Here is an 8,339-nt window from a genome sequence, read left to right as displayed (position 1 = left end):
TCTAGGGCCCTTCCATCTCCTCTTCATGGTTTCCTCTTTGAAAGACATGCTTATCAGGCACAATTGCTATGGATTCCTTGCAGAATAGGACAGGTCTGGAGCACCTTGGGATTCATCTAATGATAGAATGATTCAAAATTTATAATGTAAATGCAGCACCTGAGTGGCTCAGTTGCTTAAGCATCTGACTTTGGCTCAGGTCATGATCTTGTGATCATGAGTTCAAGCCCCATGGTCAGCCTCTGTGCTGACATCTCAGAGCCTGGAGCCTACGTCAGATTTTGTGTCTCCCTCTCCCTGCCCCTCCCCTCCCCTGCTCATGCTCTGTCTCTCTCTCTCAACAACAAATAAATGTTTAAAAATTATAATGTATATAAATATGTATACATAATATACAGTATGTCTTTTTTTTGTGTGAGACAGCACGAGAGAACAGGGAGGGGCAAAGGGAAAGGGAGAGAGAGAGAGAGAGAATCTTAAGCAGGTTCTGTGCTGGGTATGAGATCATAATTGTGAGGTCATGACCTGAGCCAAAGTCAAGAGGCCAATGCTTAGCCGACTGAGCCACTCAGCCACCACCTCTACATGTCTTTTAAATAAGTATGTATACATATGTATGTCTTTTACGTTTTTTTGTTTTCCTTTTGGCCTCCCTTAGTAATTAATAAAGCCTGTCCATTTCATGCTAAGGTGACCTAAGAGAAGATCTTTTTTGTTTATTCACTTTGAGTTAGAGAGCTTAAGAGGCAGCAGCATGCTAAGGGGGCAAACTCTTTTCACCTTGAAAAGAAAGGCGGCAACCATGGAGAGAGCCATCCTACTCCTCCTCAGAGCTTTGCTGTCTCCTGGAGAGTTCCCTTCCAGGGCTAAAACCTGGAATTCCAGACAAGTTCAAACCAGAAAGAAAATGTTTGCCTTTTGGAACTGGAATGATTCATGATAGAAGCAAGTAGGGAAGGTTATGGGGAAAGATGAAAGCAAGTGTGTCCTTTTTTAACTGTCAATCAGTTAAAATTAGTAAATATTTATTGTGAGTCCACTGCGTGCTAATCTAACGGTGGATATGATCCTTGCCCTCAAAGTCAAACATCCAATGTGAAAAGGTAAATATGTACATGAGTGGAATGGAAAAACAAGTAAAAAATACAAGGCCTGTCATAAACCAACATGCCAGATGAAGGAAATAGAGCAAATAGGTTCTGTAGGGGTAACAAGGGGAGAGAGCTCGCTGAACTAAGCGTACTCCCATTATGAAGAACAAAGGACTTGAGCTAGGGGTTTTTTAATATGGAAACATTGTATAGTGAGAATGAAAAAGAAATGGCAGGAGTGGAAGTATCAGGAGTATTTAAGATATTTAATTAGGGTCAGTGAGTATCTTTCTAGCTTGAAATATGAGTCCCTTTAGGGCACTAGTAGGAGATAAGGTCGAATGGAGGGCTTTGAATGTCAGAGTGAGGAGCTCAGATTCACTCTGTGGAACATGAGATCTCTAAAATGTTTGAGGCAGGCAGTGAAATAATGAGTTACTTTTGAGGATGGCTGGACAGTAGCGAGATGGTAGAAAAACTTCAACATTTCAACAATACATGAGTGTTCAGGAGACTTCTAAATGTATCACATGTTTAGGAAATTCAGAATTTTTTTTATGCTAATAGCTGATTTGTGTCAGGAAGAAAGGGGAGAAAAGAGCAGGCAAAATTTTAGTCAATGAGGAAGACAGCTATTTGGCTAGCATTTACTTGCGTTGCTAACACTTGGGGGACACTGTAGCAGAGCCCACTTCCCTGGAAAAAGTGGAACACAGTTCTCAGTCCACAGACTGAATGTGGGAAGATAGCAACCTTCAATATCAGAGACAACTAAAGCCCTTCCAGGGCTTCATGATGTTTCTTCCCCCTTTTAAAATAAGTTTCTACTTCATTAAAAACAAACCCAAAAAAATCCTTGGATAAAAATCTCTCTTTATACTAATGTGACCAGGGAATTTCATGTACAGAGAACTGGTTCCCTCTTTTTAGTTAAAAGTTTCTGTAGACTTAGCATGTGCCAAGATTTTTTTTTTTAATTAAGCACTTCATGGACAGTGTCCTCAGCTGATAAGGACACAAGCTGTTCACTCTCAGAGATCAAAGTTTGTTGCCAAGTTTGCTAACAGTGATGGCTTATGCTGGCAATGCTCTGTTACACCAAACAGACCTAAAGAGGCCAAGTGTCTATTCCCGGTCATCAGAGTCAGGTGGTGGATAGATGTAGAACAAGTTCCCGGAACCAGGGATATTGGATTGAAAGCAAGGTGGCTCCATTGGGCAAGAGTTGGAATAGAAGTAGAGGTCATGAGACAAGGGGTCGAGAGAGAACTTAGGAGCAGTACTCATGTCCACAGGCACCTTAGTCCAGTGGTCTTTCCACCGAACTAAATGTATACCTGTTGTGAAGCTTAGAGGCTCCTGCCACTCTCTTGCCCCATCCTTGGCCACCTATGATTGCTTACCTGAGTGAGACATTTTTAAGCCCACTCCCATACCAAGCTTGCTTGGTAAAGAGCGCTCTGGGACAGATGTTGCTTCAGAATCAGATTTATATCAAGGGCTTGTTTGACATGGCGTATCCTTGATCAGTTCTAACCTCTGCCAGCTGTTATCCATTAACCTATTTTCTCTCCTATTTTTCTGACATCTGATAACTAAGGTCCTGTACGAGCTTACTACCAGCCAAACCTTTCCTCCACTGGTGTCCATCACACTGAATTGAACCTGCATCAAGATTAGTCACTTTTCATGTGGTTACAGGTAGTTGTGTTAATACACCAAGTCATTCCAGGCAGAACTCCCATCTAACTTGGGATATGAAATTCAACCAGACACCAGGTTATGAGGTTCCCATGGGGCCTGATTCCCTTTAGGATAACAATGCAGACCTGAAGAACTGGGATCTGGGAATCCGATCAGACCAGTGGAGGGGTTGGGTCTGGAGAACAGATGCAGCTCCAGTTTCTAGGAGCAAGTTCAGTCTTGAAGGAATATCTCTAGGGATTGGAGGTACTTCATGATTGGTGGGAACAGGAGGCATTCAGAAATTTAGGCAGGAGGGTAGGCAGCTCCCAGAAGTCTGGAACTTATTACCAGAGGCCCAGCTGCATGACTCAGTTCATGGGTGTATGTTGATGGTGTCAGTGGTTGTTTGGAAAAAGAAAGCAGAGCTTTGGTTCTGGAAGAACACAAGGTCTGAACTTGTTCCGTATTTTTTCCCAACCAGAGGCTCAGTTCTTGGCTTCCTTTTAAAAGGAAGTCACTTGAGGGGACATCTTCCTTCTCTCAGCCTGTTCTATCATCTCTGCCCTCTTATATCAACCCATACGTAGGGCTCTGGTTTTGCTCTCTGCTTACTCTTTGAACTGACCATTGAGTTTCTCTCTCATTCCAGATGTCTGTATTAGGAGTAAGGAAGGAACTGCCTCCAGACCTGTGTGTTTAGGTCCATCCTGGTTCCAGATATCCTGACCTAGTTCAGTGGCCCAGGCCCCTTTCACACCAGGAAGAACACATTGGACACGATGAAACTAAGTAGATTACTGGGACAGAGGTGAGGTCATAGAGGTAAGGAGCTAGTTATTAGAGTCAAGGTACTGGGAGAGGGTAGGTTAGACTTGAGAAATGGCAAAATTCTACCTGTTAGAACTGGAAAAGCAAATCTCAAAGTAGTTCTCAAATTTTTCCTCCATAAGGTCAGTGCTTATCAACCTTCAGTAAACTTCAGAACCAGCAGCTGCATAGATTCTGTCTCAGTAGGTCTAGGGATGACATTGCAGTTTTTCTTTGGATCTTTCAAAGAAATATTTGCTTTCTGCACATTAAGCACAAAGTGTTTTCCCCTTTTCCCATGGTAGCATGAAGTTCACTGTTCTGAAATGTGTTTGTTTTTTCTTTCACTTAATAATGTTTCTTTGAGATTGTACCATTTTCTCATTCCTCTTAATGAATACATAGTATTCCATTGTGAGAGCATATCATAATTCATTTAACAATACACGGCTAATGGACATGCAGATTTTTTCTGATCTCTCTCACCTGTAAACAGTATAACAAGTATCACATACAAATGTCATTTGTCACGTAAATGATTATATCTGGATGAATTCATGGAAGTGGAATTATTGGGCCAATTGGTAAGTGATTTTGGTAGATATTGCCAAATTGCCCTTCACAGAAGTTATATTGATTTATACTCCTACAAGCATGAGTACCATTTGTTCACAAACTCTAGCCAACAAACTGTACTATCAAACTTTTTAATTTTGCCAATATGATAGGTCAAAATAGTATCTCATTGCTGTTTAAATTTATAATTCTTTTGCCAAGACAGGAGGATGAGCATATTTTAATATGTTTGGGAGTCATTTGTATTTTTGTGTGTGTGAAGCCTGTTTGTTTCCTTTGACCATTTTTCTACTGGATCTTTTGATTTTTATTTTACTGGTTTGCAAGAACTCTTTATCTATTAGAGAAATTAAGCCTCTGGTTGTAATATGAGCTACAAATATCTTCCCCAATTTGTCTTTTATCTTTTGGTTTCCCTTTTGGTGGCTTCTGCAGCATAGCTTTTAGTAAAAATGTAACTGTTATTAAATTCATTAATATTTTATTTAGTGTTAGTGATTTCTGGGTTTTATGTTATACTTAGAAAGGCTTTCCTCTTCTGAGACTATGAAAGGTTATCCCATAGATTCTTTTATTTTTTTTTTACATTTTTAAAATGTTTATTTTTGAGAGAGAGAGACAGAGCACAAGTGGGGGGGGGGGCGGCAGAAAGAAAGGGAGACACAGAATCTGAAGCAGGTTCTAAGCTCTGAGCTGTCAGCACAGAGCCCAAGGGAGGGCTCAAACCCATGAATCACGAGATCATGACCTGAACCAAAGTTAGATGCTTAACTCACTGAGCCACCCAGGCACCCCTTTTTTTTTTTAATTTAACTTATTTTTTTTATTTGAGAGAGAGAGTGTGAGAGAGCATGGAGAGGGGCAGAGGGAGAAAGAGAAGAAGAATCCTAAGCAGGCCCCATGCTTGGCACAGAGCCCATTGAAGGGTCCCATCCCATGACCCTGGAATCACGACCTGAGATGAAATCAAGAGTTGGACACTCAACTGACTGAGCCATCTAGGCACCCCTCCTATCCGATAGATACTTATAGTATCTTTATGGATTAAAAAAAATAGGGGTGGAGCTTGCTTCAGATTCTGTGTCTCCATCTCTCTCTCTCTGACTCTCCCCCGCTCACGCTCTGTCTCTCTCTCAAAAATAAACAAACATTAAAAAAATTGTTTAAAATACATTTAAATCTTCAATCCAGATAGAATTTATTCTAGAATAAGATGTAGAATTTGCTTGCAATTTATTTTTTTTCAGATGGCTATGCAGTTTCCCCAGTACGGTTTATTGAATAATTTATTCCTTACTTTTATCACTGCCCAGATTTGAATTGCTCCTTTTATCATATCCTAGATTCCATATGGCTTTGGGCTTATCCAGACTTTCTCTTCTGTGATATGACTATACCTGTCTCTTCATGTGCTACACACTGTTTTAATTATACTAGCTTTATAAGGTAGTTCCAATGCAGGCAATCCTTTGTGTGTACTTTGAGAAACACAGTTGTAGAGATTAGTGCAGATCTAGCCTTGTGTAGAATAGGATTATAAATTGATTTCAACAGCGAGGAGAGGAAGGCTACAAAGAAGAGCATTTGGAAAAGATGAAGATTTCATAACTCAAGCTGCATCCATCTGTTTCACAAATGTGACTTCTATATCTTGACAGCAGCAAGAGACATATACAGATAAAGGGTCATATCCTTCTTTGCCTTACTTTTCAAATCAATGATAGTGACTCTTATACAGACCAGAATCTATAGTTGAGGATTTGACTATGGCAGTGGCTATGATATATTACTGGCATGACTGATTAATTTTGGCAATTTCAGAGAGAATATAGAGAAGAGAAGACAGACTGCTCCTGAAAGTCTTCCTATTTTCCTACCGACAAATATAACTTCATTCTAACTTTTTTAATATGAATTTTTGTCAGTTGTTAGTTTTGTTTATTTGTAAACAAAATATTATTTTGTTTATTTGTAAACAAAACAACATTATTTGCTCTTACATTAACATAAGAGTGGCTTGATGTGATAAATATTATTTATTCAGTCTACATGTGTAGATTTGTAGATTCATGGTTCCCTTGCAATAGTAAACAACTGAAATAGATCAGAAAGTATACTTCTACATAAAGATTGTGCATGTGCATAACCAGTTCACTTGTTTATTCAACATATGTGGATTGAGCTTCCATTATGTTGCCAAGAACTTTGATAAGCACTAGGGATACAAAAGGTAGCAAAACCAGAAAAAAAAAAAAAAGGAAAAAAGGAATGCATATGAAAGAACTTGTGTTAATTTCCTAATTTCCTAAGACTGATAACAAAGTATCACAAACTGGGTGGCTTTAAAAAAACGAATTTATTCTCTCACAGTTCTAAAGTCCAGAACCAACCTGTCAGCAGAGACATGTTTCCTCAGACATGCTCCAGGCAAAAATCTTTCCTTGCCTCTTCCTAGCTTCTAGTGGTTGTCTGAAATCTTTGGCATTCCTTGGTTTATAGCTGCATCACTCCAGTTGCTGCCTCCATTTTCACATGACTGCCTTCTCTCTGTATGTGTTTCTATGCTGTTGCTATGTCTGTTCTTCACAACCTTCTTTTAAGGACACCAGTGCCCACTCTAATCCAGTATGACCTCATCTTAGCTTGGTTCTATCTGCAAAGACTCTATTTCCAAATAAGGTCACATCCAGAGTTATCAACAGCTAGGACTCTAACATATCTTTTTGGGGGACACAACAGCACTTACGAAAATGTAAGGCAGAAATAATATCTCTTTTAGTGAGAACCCACTTAGCCATCAAGTTAGCTTTAAAACATAATTTAAAACCAATTGCCTATTTAACTATTTAATTCAATCAAATGGGAATGGAGACAACAGGAATAAGAGATGGTGGTGGTGTCAAGTTTATTAGATGTGGCACTGACATACAGCATCTTCTAGTACACAGAAGCTACACTAGCCAAGCTGGTGGCTTAGGTTGTCTGCAGTAGTAAGATTTGCGACACCCAGAGGAGGGAGAGGCCCTTTGAAAGAGGAAATGGGATGGGCTCACAGGAAACATCTTCCCAGTTTCATGGAGGACCTATAGTCTGTCCTGGTTGTTGTTTTTTTTTAAATGGTTTATTGCCAAGTTGGTTTCCATAACCAGTGCTCTTCCCCACAAGTGCCCCCCTCCATGACCATCACCCCCCTTCCCTTTTCCCCCTCTCTCTACAGCCTTCAGTTTGTTTTCAGTATTCAAGAGTCTCTCATGATTTGCCTCCCTCCCACTTCCTAACTTCCACCCCCTCCTTTCCCCTCCCCATGGTCCTCTGTTAGATTTCTCCTCTTAGACCTATGAATGAAAACATATGGTATTTTTCCTTCTCTGCCTGACTTATTTCACTTAGCATGACATCCTCGAGGTCCATCCATTTGCTACAAATGGCCAGATTTCATTCTTTCTCATTGCCAAGTAGTATTCCATTGTATATAGATAAACCACATCTTATTGATCCATTCATCAGTTGATGGACATTTAGGCTCTTTCCATGATTTGGCTATTGTTGAAAGTGCTACTATGAACATTGGGGTACATGTGCCCCTATGCTTCAGCACTTCTGTATCCCTTGGGTAGATCCCCAGCAGTGCTATTGCTGGGTCATAGGGGAGTTCTGTTGTTAATTTTTTGAGGAACCTCCATACTGTTTTCCAGAGCAGCTGCACCAGTTTACATTCCCACTGGTAGTGCAGGAGGGCTCCACATCCTCACCAGAACTATAGTCTCTTGATTTGTTCATTTTAGCCACTCTGATCAGTGTGAGGTGGTATCTCAGTTTGGTTTTGATTTGTATTTCCCTGATGATGAGTGATGCTGGGCATCATTTCATGAGCCTATTGGCCATCTGGATGTCCTCTTTGGAGAAGTGTCTATTCATGTCTTCTGCCCATTCCTTCACTGCATTGTTTTTCGGGAATGGAGTTTGGTGAGTTCCTTGTAGATTTTGGATACTAGCCCTTTATCTGATATGCCATTTGCAACTATCTTTTCCCATTCTTTCGGTTGCCTATTAGTTTTTTTTTTTTTTTATTGTTTCCTTTGCAGTGCAGAAGCTTTTTATCTTGATGAGGTCCCAGTAGTTCATTTTTGTTCCTGATTCCCTTGGCATTGAGGATGTGACGAGTAGGACATTGCTACA

The 8,339-nt window shown here is 40.1% G+C and overlaps 1 long non-coding RNA gene across 1 annotated transcript in view; it reads left to right on the top strand.

Annotated features, from left to right (window-relative positions):
- Positions 1–532: 532 nt before the first annotated feature.
- The window catches only part of LOC115289799, a 40,942-nt gene continuing 33,135 nt past the window's right edge, over positions 533–8,339 (top strand). The window contains exons 1-2 of the long non-coding RNA XR_003907811.1: positions 533–600; positions 3,427–3,599. This is a non-coding gene — a long non-coding RNA (uncharacterized LOC115289799). The remainder of the gene's footprint in view (positions 601–3,426; positions 3,600–8,339) is intronic.

The sequence above is a fragment of the Suricata suricatta genome, chromosome 4 (assembly GCF_006229205.1).
Source record: "Suricata suricatta isolate VVHF042 chromosome 4, meerkat_22Aug2017_6uvM2_HiC, whole genome shotgun sequence".
Lineage (NCBI taxonomy): Eukaryota > Metazoa > Chordata > Mammalia > Carnivora > Herpestidae > Suricata > Suricata suricatta.
Note: the sequence above shows the minus strand (reverse complement) of the source record. Positions and strands in the feature narration are given on the sequence as shown.